Genomic DNA, 13,378 nt, shown 5'->3' with positions numbered 1-13,378 from the left:
CCCCCCCCCAATAGGCTATCTGTACCTCAGAGATGTCCCATGGAATGATCTTAATGGTCAACTTGACCGGATTCAAAACCACCTAGGATATTATCAAGCAAATGTCCGTCATGGTATCTACAGAGGTGGCTAAATTCTGATGAGTCTAACCTGAAGAATGCATTAATCCCTTGATGGAGTCATAACACAAAGGCATAATTGGGATATGTTGAAAGGCAGAAGGTGGACCTACCTAGAGAACATAGGTTACTGGGCTATATCTTTCCCTGGGCCCTATTCCTGTATCCCCTTTTCTTGGCTTCCTGGCTGCTGTGGTGTGAAACTGCTCTGTTTTCTCACACCCTTGCCACCATGATGGAATGACATCCCTCAGACTATGAGTCAGAATAAATCTCCTCTACTCTTGTCCCTATATCTGGACACAGCTACATAAAAGGAATTGCTGTGTCAGATTGATGGGCTGGGCCATTCATTAGCCCTTCTTGTTACTCTGAGCACATGCAGACGGTACCTTCCCTCAGTCACACGCTTCCCTCTCAGGCTTCAAGTCCTCCCTTGGTACCTGACCCACATGTTTAAGGAAGATGTTGTCAAAGGCATGGGTTGGGGAGATAGGAGTGTGGGAAGGACAGAAATTAGGGAATCCTGAGGGAATCTGAATGACCTGACCATCGTGTGAACTCCGCACCTGATCCATCATTAGTTTCTAGGTCAGCCTTTTTCTTCTATCTCCTAGACTTTCTTCTCTTGAGAAGCCACACTACCTGCGGACAAGGAGTTACAAGCTGACTTCCCTGAAAGCTCTGGGAAATCAAGCTCTGTTTACTACTAAAATACACCTTCTTAGCTTCCTGGTCTCTGCCACCTGTCCCAAGGTCTGCTTCTGCCTGCAGGAATTTCATACTTTCCTACTCCTCCTGTCTGGAAATATGATGAAGTCTTTAGGAGCTGTAGACATGAGGTGGGCAGGATGGTAACATCTCCCCACATCCCACACTTGCTGATAAAGGGAGCAGGCAGCTTCCTGCTCTTCCCACCATGCTGTGACTTCCCAGCCACTGTAGGGTCTGTTCCCCTGGAACTGTAAGCCAAAATGACTCTAAGTTTCTGTTGGTCATGGTGTTTTATCACAGCAATCGAGTACCTAATACAGAGTTCCCATGAAGAAGCCATTATGGCAAGCTACGGTGAATCCTGGGTTGATGTGGTGATCCCAAGATCTTGAACACACCAGGATCTTGAGTCATTTGGCAAGGAAAGCTACAAACAGGAAGTGAAACCAGATAGAGTGAGGGCTTACGAGCAACAAAACTGGAGGGGTGGAGCCGTCTAAGTCATTTAAAGCTGAAGCCTCAGATACTAGACGTGGAGCTGCAGGGTTTGGTTATTTACCTGCGGGTGTGGGACTTGTTCTGCTCTTTTCTTTTAGAATAGAAATTTATACTCTGTGCCATTTGCATCAGGTCAGTTAAGAGATTGCTTAAGAGACTTTGGACCTTGGAACAGTGTTGAGATTATAAGACTGTTGGAACTTTTGCAATTGTATTAAATGTGTTTAGCATCATGAACTTGCCATGAGCCTATGGGGGCCAAGGAGCTAAATGCAGTAGTTTAAATGAGAAATGTCCCCCGTGGGCTCCTATGTTTGAACACTTGGTCCCCAGTTGGTGGTACTGTTAGTGAGTGGTGTTGTGGAACTTGTAAGAGATACAGCCTTGCTAGAAGTACATCACTGGCAGCTGGCTTTGAGCATCTATAACTTCACCTCAGCTGACTCTCATTCTCTGACTCTGTCTGTGTCTGTGTCTCTCTCTCTCTCTCTCTCTCTCTCTCTCTCTCTCTCTCTCTCTCTCTCCCTCCGCCCCTCCCTCTCTCCCTCTCCCCCTCCTCCTCTCCCTCTCTTTCCTTTCTGTGTGTATGTAAAAACATGTGATCAGCCAAATTTCTGCTCCTGCAGCTCTGTCATGCCTTCCCCACTATTACGGACTCCATCCCTCTGGAATAGTAGACTGAAAAAAACTTTTTTGGTTGTGGGGTTCACCACAACAGCAAAAAAAAAAAAAAACCTCTACCCTCTGCCTGCACTCTAGCCTGATGGAGTCCCCTCTGGGGTCTTAAAGGCACCACGTTCACAATTCTGAGTCAGAAGCTTAGGACTCAGGCAGGGCGGTGGCATGGGAGATATGAGATCATCAGAGCCCCTGTCAAGAAGCTGAGGGAGATGGTGGCTGCTCTACCCAGACAGTTCTAAACCGACCAGCAGATCCTGCAAGCCACACCCCCAAAGGCTGGCTCCTGCTGACTTCTGGGGTTAGGAAGGTGCTGGCCTGGTTCAGGGTATCTGCACCTTGCACCTTGAAAATCCTATGTGTATCCAGTACAAGTCCCTAGAGACTGTTGTGGCCTGCGAACAAAGCACAGGCACCTGGCAGTGTCTTCACCAGCACCTCAGAACTCTCACAGCCCCTGAGCTGATCCTGTCCTACCCCCAGGATGCACAAGGCTACCTACAAGAAGTACTGGTCAGGAAATCCAGTGCTGATCTGACCGTGGCCACAGATTGGGAGATTCAAGGAAAGTCATTTCACTATCTGAAGGTGAACCTTCAAAGTCCACAAGTTAGAAAGTTAAAATAGTTCCTGCCTGTGAACAATTTTCTCACCTTTCTTGTGGACTAGAGTAATACTCATTTCAATGGTTGTTGTCATTTTACTACTTTGTGGGTTCTTCTTTCTTCCACCATTCTCCCACCCTTTCAACCTCTAACTCTAGATAAGAAAGAAGAAATAGCTGAATATGTATCAAAAGATGGCCTAGTCGGCCATCACTGGAAAGAGTGGCCCATTGGACACGCAAACTTTATATGCCCCAGTACAGGGGAACGCCATGGCCAAAAAGGGGGAGTGGGTGGGTAGGGGAAGGGGGGTGGGTGGGTATGGGGGACTTTTGGTATAGCATTGGAAATGTAAATGAGCTAAATACCTAATAAAAAATGAAAAAGGAAAAAAAACAAAAAACAAAAAACAAAAAACAAAAAAAAAAGATTCTATCAGGAGAATTCGTGGGGTCATATATTTCATGGTTCAACTGTTAAAAAAAAGAAAGAAGAAAGGATGGAGAGTAAAGGAAAGAGATCTCTGAGTAAGTCGAGGGTTGGGAAAGGCAACATTGTCATTGACTACTTCCTGCTAATGGGGGGCGGGAGGACATTGAATTCTTTTGGACAAGTTTGATCTTTGCCATCTGGCTGTTGTTTCTTCTTTTTACATGGCTGCTTAACAAACCACAACCAACAACCAACAACCAACAACCCATCAATAACCAGCCAACTGCCTCTTGGCGCTCAAGCATTTATATACTCCCTAAAAAGTTCCTATGAATTTCAAATGCCACACCACTACAGAAACTACCTGCAGCTGGCAAAATCACACCCCCACTAAAGCATGAGTCAAATCATAGCCATCTGGTGTGGACAATAAGAAGCATCGCCATTTTCCACACCTAGAATTAAAACAAAAACATATTCTTATGTGTGTGTCCTTTAAAGAAACCATAATTGTCACTACAGTTTGTGTGCAGTTTGTTCCCGAAGGATCCATATGTTGGTAGCTTGATCCTCAGTGTGGTAGTGTTGTTAGAAGGTTCTCATGTCATTGAGCACTACCCTCAGACAGGCTAAGGCACTTCATGTGGGATCCAATTAAGACCATAACTAAAACTTGTTACAATAGCAAGTCTATCCATAGCAATGTATTCTCTCCTCCTCCCTTACCTAGGCATCTAACCTCTGTGGTTATTTGGACTGTAGCACACACATCTATATAGAGTGATTAAATTTGGTTTCTTGAGAGGCCCATTGGACACGCAAACTTTATATGCCCCAGTACAGGGGAACGCCAGGGCCAAAAATTGGGAATGGGTGGGTAGGGGAGTGGGGGGGAGGGTATGGGGGATTTTTGGGATAGCATTGGAAATGTAATTGAGGAAAATACATAATAAAAAAAATTTGGTTTCTTTTATAAACCCAGTTATGTTATGTGGATATGTCTTTGTTTTAATCCCAGGTGTGGGGCACGAGGATGCCTCAGTTTGTCCACAACCATTAACTATGATTGTCTCAAGCTCTAGGAAGGCCATGGCCTTTGTCAGCTGCAGATTGTTTAATTCTGGGGACTCTTGAGAGGGAATGAATGCCAGAGCCCTGAGAAGGACTGGGAGGGGTGTTCCAGAAAGAAGGCAGCAGCAGCTGCTCCCCACTGCTCCCCACTGCTGCTCCTGGCTGCTGCTGTTTCTGTTGCCAAGTGATCGAGAGCAAAGAGATGAGAAGAAGCTGGAGATAGCCTGACGACGAAGACTGGACTTGTCCCCAAGGAACCCACAGACCCTAATCAGCAGGAAGTAGCCCTAAAGAGATCCATGGCGCCTTTCCCCTCTTTCTTCCTCTCCTACCTAGTGTTAGAGAGGTAGTGGGAGGGATTAGGAAGGAATAAAGGTTGGAAGGGAAGTAAAGGAATAAGAACATAATAAAATAGCTTTTAAAATTGTGCCTACCCACATCAGAAGCTTCAAAGCTAACACTCGCATATAAGAGAGTACATACAATATTTTTCTTTTTAGCTATGGGTTACCTCACTTGGAATGATTTTTTTTTGTGTGCTCCATCCACTTACCAGATATTTTCATAATTTTTAACAGCTGAATAATAACCTATCGTGTAAGTGTATCGCATTTTCATTATCCATTTGTTAGTTGACAAACATCTAGGTTGTTTCCAGTGTCCAGTGAGTGGGATGTAGTGGGATGGACAGCCCTCCCTCGGTGTATATGCTCAAGATTGATTTTGAGAGCTGGATTTTGAGGTAGCTCTATTCCCAGCTTTCTGGGGAACTGGCACACTGGTTTGCATTGTGGCTGTACCAGTTTGCCCTCCCACTGGCAGTGAATGAGTGTTCCCCTTCCCCCACCTCCTCACCAGCACAGGCTGTCGTCTGTCGTTCGTTTTATTGGTCCTGGCCATTCTGACTGGTATAAAATGGAATCTCAGAGTAGTTTTAATGTTCATTTCTCAATGGCTAGGAATGGTAAACATGTTTTAAGGGTTTCTCAAGAGATTTGTGCTTCATCTTTTGAGAGCTATTTCATTCTGTACCCCATTTAAATGTGGTTGTTTTCTTGATGTTCTTTATATATTCTAGATACTAACCCTTTATCGGATATATATATTCCCTTTCTGTAGGCTGCTGCACTGTCAGAATGAGCTATACCCACAGTTCCTTGCCTCACTTGACCCCCATCAGAAGCTTCTTCTTAGAGGAGATAGGAAGGAACACAGAGGCCCACAGCTGGACAATATGCAGTTGGGGTCCTCAGCCCTGAATGGGGTATCTTTATCAAAGTCCTCTCCTTAAAGCTCAGCTCTGTGCAGAAGAGGAGACATCGAGATTGTAGTGACAGACATGAGTGGTGACTTTAAAGAAACAGTGTCTGCTAGCTACAACAGGACTGGTGCACATATGAACTCACAGAGACTGTGGCAGCATGCCCAAGACCTGCACAGGGTCAAGCCAGACAGGGTCCCAGAGCAGAGAGGGGGAAGTGGACATGAGATCTCACTCCTGGACAAGAAGCTCTGTTTTGTGGACATTTTGTTTAGTTTTCTCTGAGAGTGGTTGTTTAGTTAGTTGTTTTTTGTTTGTTTGTTTGTTTGTTTGTTTTTTAAAGAGAACATGCCATGGGGTAATTAGGGAAGTGGGGAGGATCCAGAGGTGGAGAGGGTCTGGGAGGTGGGGAGAGTTCGGGAGGAATTAGTTGAGGAGAGAAACATGAGCAAAATAGAGTGTATGAAATTGTTTTCGTTTAAAAAGGAAAAAGAACTAGCAAGGCTTAATCATTTTCCTTAGCTTCCTGGCAATAGAGATTCCAACCCTAGCCCCTGATTGTGACTCACTATGAGACCCTGAGCTGAGCTGAGCTGATGTTAGGGGTATGGTTCTCAACCTTCCTAATGCTGTGACCCTTTAATACAGATCCTCATGTTGTGGCAATCCCCAACCATACAATTATTCTCATCGCTACTCCATAACTGTAATTTTTCTACTGACTGCTATGAATCATGATGTAAATAGGTGATATGCAGGATGGTCTTAGGTGACCCCTGTGAAAGGGTCATTCGACTCACGTGAAGGGGTGCAACTCACAGGTTGAGAACCTGCCCTAGTTCCTACAGAACTGTGGTCTAAATAAATCTCATTTTTATAAGGTTATCCATTTAGGAAGGACTCTACCACAGCCCAACCAATAACAGGCATGGCATCAAAGCGGCAGCAGACTTAAATATCACACATCAGCAAGCACACGAGTCCTGCTCAAGATTACCTGAACTTTGCCCTTAGTCCTAGCACCTGTCAGACTGATATTTACAGAACAAATTGGAGGTTATGAAGGGACAGGATATCCTAGAAGAGGCATATTGACCACACAAAAGTGATGCTCAAAAGCCGGAAAAGTCACGGGAGAAATTTAAAACCCTTCAGTCACTTCCCTGGGGCCTGAAAGCAACATTAGGGCATTGTATCATATTGTGTCTGTGTTTATAAGTCCAGGTTATCCAGGAACTTATTTGATGAGGTTTGCTATGTTGCTCAGACTCTCCTGGGGCCACAGGCACACACCACCACCCCCTGTTCACACTGCTTTAGAATGCACGTTGTTTTATACTGAAGAATACAACAGAGGGTTAAAAAAATAATAATAATCTTTTCAGTAAGATCCTGTGCTCTGCTTAACCTTTCTCACTTAAAATACTATTTTCTCCCCAAGAAAGGGAGCTATTTATTCATCTCAATTACTTCATTATTCATCCTTCGCTTTCTAAAAGAATCCTGTCTGGAACCCCATCCTTGACAACTTGGGAACGCCTACATTTACTCCACGAATGATTAGCTAGAAGGAGAGGAGTATAAAACATCACATTTCTCCAGCACCCCACAGCACTTGATGTTTTACTCTCGAGGGTCATGAAGAGTCACAAACAAAACCATCTTAGTCCTGACACTGTGTTGCTTCCACTGGCCGTGCACCCCGAGACAGGGCTGTCTGCTTACTGCTCCCTTGTGTGCCCCTTACATGCTCCTCGCTCTCTCAGTGAGGCAATATTTGTATTGGAAGCCCAGCAAAGGATTAGTTGAAAGTCTTTTTTTTCCCAAAAAAAATAAGTTCAATAAAAACATTTCTATGTATTAAGGTTTGCCGAGCACATTAACTTTGGGAGGACTTTGTTAGCCAATTAAACATTTCCCTTCTTAACACAGACTTGGACAGAAATGCTGTGTGGTTGTTGTGTGAAGAGCCAGTTTCTTTCAGACCCCAGATTCTGCGTCTGGTCGGCTTTGGAAGCAAGGGTCCGGTCAGTGCTGTGCAGCAGTAGGCAATGCACACTCATTGACAACTACCTCTTGCCAGACCCCCACACAGACTTAGGAACACAGTGTTCACCACGCATGTCTTGCAGAAGCAAGTGAGGTACAGTGTGATAAATATGCCCAGAAGTAAAAGAATGGGATACTATAATCATGTCAGACAGTAACTAATTCAGTCTTGGGATTATTAGAAGCTATATTTGGGTCAGTTTGGGCAAACAAGTTTAAGCGCAAGTACCAGATCTTGCTAAATAAAATCAATTCAATATCTTGCTCACCCTGTATTCTCTAGTACAAAACAAATGTGTGTTTTATAACAGTATAAGCTGGGCGTGGTGGCATGTACCTGTGGTCCTGGCTACTAAAAACTGAGGAAGGAGGACTGGGAGGCCAGGTCAAAGGGAGTAGGAGCAACACAGCGAAGCTTGTCTTTTATATTTTACTCTTCCATACAACTTACAACACGAGTAATATAACTGGCTGTAGGGTATCTGTCCCAATGAATAACTTCCTGGCATGTTCTAGAGCAAGGCCTATTTTTGGCAGCAAATGAGGGAAGCAAAGTTTCATGGTTGCACTTGCTGCTTTCTCTACTCTCTATCCATCATTTCCTGGGTGGTCGTCTGACCTCTCCAGCACAATAAGAGCATGTGCCTAACCCACAACTCTCTTCACTCAGCCTAAGGGCCGCTGACACCAAACCAGGAGCCTCAGCTACGCAGTGACTCCTGTCCCCACTTTCCAGTGCTGACAGAGAATATTAATAATATCAGTAATCTGTCTATTTAATAATCTCCATGGGGGAGAATGGCCAGTATGAGTAAAACATCCGAACTTAAAACAGCTTTTGAAATAAGAAGTTTCTGCCCGATCTGGAATTTCTTATGAATACCAGTTTTCAAAAGTTCCTCTCTGTTTTCTGTTTTTGAGTGTTACAGAACACTGGACACTCTGTCCTCAATTTTCTTGATCCGTGTGTCATTCAGGGGATGCTAATTTCATGTAGTCTCTTTAGCCCCGCTTTGGTTGTTAAGCAACAGCAATAATACACTGCACAGGTGCACACTTAATAGAATGACATTTAGAGATTTTGTGTGAATGACAGAGTGAGACCCACACTTCGTTTGATGACTAACCAGAGATCAGGCTACAAGAAGAATTATCAAAGTTGCCTTGGAGGACTCCAGCATTTCTGAGTGTATCTGTCAAGTTCATGAGCTAAGAAAACATCTTTCCAGCCACACTCACTGGGCCACATGACCCAATAGTGAAACCCCAGATAAAAGTCTTAAGTGGATTAGTATGATTGCCTCTTAAATTTGTTTTTCCAAAGATGGAGACCACTAAAGAAAATCTCAGTTGGCCAAAATGCAGAGAATAACTGATCACCGGTGCTCAGACCCTACTGGTATATCTACAACATAACTCATGCCCAGACCCGATCGGTACACCCACAACATAACTCCCATACCTAATCCCAGGGAACATGGTAGACAAGGGAGGAGGAAGATTGTAACAGCCAAAGGACCAAGAAATCTGCCATGATGCTTTGTCTTCCAGAAATGACAGGGAACCACCGGATTACATGAACAAGGAGAACACCAATAACGGTCAATGTGGACAGAGGACATCTCTCCAGGGCTCATCCCAGACAGAGAACTACAGACTGAGAGAAGGAAAACTAGTCTTCCCCAGGGAAGAGCTTCCTAGCTGGTTATACAGAACCAAGGTCAGCCTTGAAATCATACACATACAAGCAACACTAAGTGGACTCAACAGGAGATATACGTGTATATGTGTGTGTGACTGTGTAACAATAATTTTTTTCAAAGAGGCCATGAATTCGAGAAGGAGCAACGGGTGGCATGGGGGGGGGGGCTGGAGGAAGAAAAGGACAGAGGAAAATGATGTAACTACATTTTCATTTAATTTTTTTCAACAAATAGTGCTGCGAAAACAGGGTGTCCACTTGTAGAAAATTAAAATTATATCCACATCTATCCCCCTACACAAAAACTAACTGCAAATGGATCAAAGACCTAACTGTGAAACCTGAAACACTAAAACTGTAGAAGCACGGGCAGCACAGTATGTAATATAGCTGTAAGCTTTCTGAATAGGACCCCATTTGCCCAGGAATTGAGGCCAACAGTTGGAAAATGGGACCTTACAGAACTCAAAAGCCTTTGCACAGATAATGAAACAACCAAGTAAGGAGGAAGCCCACAGAATGGGAGAGGGGCGCTGCCGGCTGCACCCCAGAGCAGAGGATTGCCATCCAGAATACAGGAAGAACTTGAGGGGCTGCAGGGTTTGCTCAGCAGTTAGGAGCACTTGTTGCTCTTGCGTGGGGACACGTGATTTAATTCCCAGCACTCACATGGTACTGAATAACCATCTGTAACTCCAGTCTGAGAGGATCCAAAGCCAACTTTTGACTTAAACAGATACCAGGAATATATATGAAAGTAAAACCTCTGTACACAAAATAAATCTTGAAAGGAGAGAGAGACAGAGAAAGGAATGGAGGAAGAAGGACAGAAGGAAGGGAAGGAAAAAAGAGAAAGAAAGAAAGAAAGAAAGAAAGAAAGAAAGAAAGAAAGAAAGAAAGAAAGAAAGGAAGGAAGGAAGGAAGGAAGGAAGGAAGGAAGAAAGGAAGGAAAGAAAGGAGAAAGGAAAAAAGAAAGGAAGAAAAGAAAGAAAGAGAGAGAAAGAAAGAAAGAAAGAAAGAAAGAAAGAAAGAGAGAAAGGGAGAAAGGGAGAAAGAGAAAGAAAGAACCCAGAAAACAATAAAAAATAGAAAATTGAAATAAAAATGGACCTGGGATCTGAAAAGAGAGTTCTCAAAAGGAATAAAAATAACTAAGAAATATCTCAAAAGGTGTTCATCATTCTAGAAGTTAGGTAAATGCAAATTAAAACATCTCTGCGATTCACTCCAGTTAGAATGGCAAAGATCTACAAAACGACCAACACCAAATGTCAGAGCAGGTGTAGGGAGAAGGGGGCTCTCAGCTGCTACTCTGCCTACTCTGAAAATCAGTATGAAGACCCTCAAAAGGCTACAAACAAATCCAGCCAGCTAAAGCATTCCTGGGCATGTGCCCGAAGGACTGGAGCTCCACCCCACAGACCTGCTCAGCGTGCTCGCCATGCTCATCCATGCTCACTGTGCTCGCCGCTGCTCTGTTTGCAATAGCTAGGGAGTGGGAACTTACATATCCTCCAGAGGGTGAGGATGAAAATGTGGTACACATACACGGTGGAATACTATTCAGATGTAAAGAAAGAGGAAGTCATGAACTTTTGAAGTAAATGGATGGAACCAGAAAAAAATCATATTGAGTGAGGTAACCCAGACCCAGAAAGACAAATGTCACATGTTCTTTCTCATCTGAGGTTCCTAGCTCCAAGTCTCCAGATGGAAGGATGTATCCCAAAGTAACTGCAAAAACCAGAAAGTAAAAAGGGACCACAGGGAGGAAGCAATAGAAAAGGGAATAGTTGGGCACAAGTGGATTGAAGTGGGGAAATGGATACAATATGGAGGGATTTAATTAGAAGGGATGGAAACTAATACAGAGGCGGAGGGGAGTAAAATAACAGCAAGGATGTCTTTTAACGTCTTAAGTATTAACATCTGCCTAAAATACATAAGTCTATGTTCATATATGCATATGTAGCTTAAATAACAATTTCCCACCTGGGCTGGCAATGCTCCCTAAACACAAAAACTTCACTGGCTGGCATGAGAAAACTTCTTTTCGAGTTTTGGTCAGGGCTTTCCAAGAGACTCCAAAAATATAGGCTATTGCTGCCGGGTGCCTCCCAGAGGTTAAAGTCCCTGTTGCTGAAGACACAGAACCTGAAAGATTCATACTGGATCTGACCTGAAAGGCTCCTCCTGAGAACTAGCTTTCATGGTACAAGGAGGTGCTACGTGAGTGTCCGAGGGAGGGAAGCTACCCATAGTCCTCCCTGCCCAGCTATGGCCATGATGCCTGTGACCCACACAGTGACCAGCCTGGGACAGTACCCTAAGGGTGCAGTAGTGGCACACATACCTTAGTGATAACCAACAGCTCACTAATTGGACTTAAGATCTTCTCAACAAGAAGAAAATCATGTCTGATACTGGAAACCCATCAAGTCTCATTAACATGGCTGCCTAAACAAGACATGAACCAGTGCAATGCCAATAGATTGCTCTCAGGGAAGGGGGAAGTCCCATGGGCCCTCAACCCTGGACAAACACACTGTAGGTAACCAAGGAATGCTGGGAGTGGGAGGAAGTCTTCCCGAGGGAAGAATCCTAAATCGATTATCTATTACCAAGTGGTCAGTCCTGAAAACATACATACATACATACATACATACATACATACATACATACATACAGTAATAAAGTACAGTCTGAGCAGATTGTATTTTTAATAAGAAACAAATTTTTTGGTGCTGGACAGATGGCTCAGTAGTTGAATTGAAGAGAAAAAAAATTGAGTAATTTTTATAATAGCAAAATAGGACTCTTGCAGAGGACCTGAGTTCACAACTGCCTGTAACTCCTGCTTAGAGGGATCCAATGCCCTCTTCTGTACTTTGAAGCCACCTGCTCTCACACATGGGCATATCCTCATGCAAACGTACACACATTATTAAAAATACAATGAATCTTTTTTAAGAAAATGGTTTTCAATTGCCTAAATATAAAGAAGATACATATTATAGTATGCAAACAAGTAATATTTTGGTCCCTGGGTTAAGCATAATAACTATTCCACCAATATGAGGAATGCATACAATTGTCTATTGGAAATATTTCTGCCTAAGATGTAAGCAATAGACCTTTTATTTTATATTTGGATTGAAGGAGATAATTAAACAGAATTCTTGCTCAGTAAAAAAAAATAATGGTTTTCATCTTTGCACAGCTTGAAGTTAATTATATGTGTTACGTGGAGTTAACAATATGTATATTGTGGAACAACTAGTAATATCTTTCCTGATAAACAGATACGGGTAGATGATGATGGGACAGTATTTAACCCATCAGGTTCTGTGTCTTTAACTATCTGCCATATATTGCTGTCCCCAACAGAAACCTCCATGCCAGGTTGTGCACCTTATTCTGGATCCAGTGCCATTTCCAGGGTAGGTTCTCCCAGACAAAGCTTTAGTCCCTGTCACCCTTTCTCACTCAGCACACTCTTCTCCTTTGTGCCCCACATCAATGGATGACACAACATTAACCTTGTCACCTAAGCTTGAGTCACTTTGAGTCACCCCTCCCCAATAGCACATGCTAAACCAGGGTTTCTCAAACTTTTCCTTCTAAGACCCCTTTTGATGTAGAAATGTTTAGGTAACCCTGGGTATACTACAGGTGTATAAAATGGGTGTACAAGAGCAAATTGATAATAATGACAACTCTTAACAGTTCTCTGGCACAGGTGTAACTATACTGTTAGAAGTGAAAATAAATTTGAGATGGGCTTGCTTTATATTAACATGGCTATAAGTCTGATATTCCCAGACATGGAGTACCATCAATATTCTGCAAAGGTGGTTGATATTTTGATTTTATAATCATCAGTGCTGGGACACGTTGCACATATATGCAGTATAAAATGGCAGAAGTATATAGATACACTTCAAAAATTGTTGGAAATTTGGTCCTATTCCCAAGTCAAAATTCATTGAACCATTTTATTTTAAAAAAAAATTAGGGGGCTGGTGAGATGGCTCAGTGGATAAGAGCACCCGACTGCTCTTCCGAAGGTCCGGAGTTCAAATCCCAGCAACCACATGGTGGCTCACAACCATCTGTAACAAGATCTGACTCCCTCTTCTGGAGTGTCTAAAGACAGCTACAGTGTACTTACATATAATAAATAAATACATCTAAAAAAAAATTAAACTTGGGTCAGGAACTCAAAACAGCAGTTTTAAGAATCAAGCAT

This window comes from Mus musculus, chromosome 7 (genome assembly GCF_000001635.26).
Source record: "Mus musculus strain C57BL/6J chromosome 7, GRCm38.p6 C57BL/6J".
Lineage (NCBI taxonomy): Eukaryota > Metazoa > Chordata > Mammalia > Rodentia > Muridae > Mus > Mus musculus.
Note: the sequence above shows the minus strand (reverse complement) of the source record.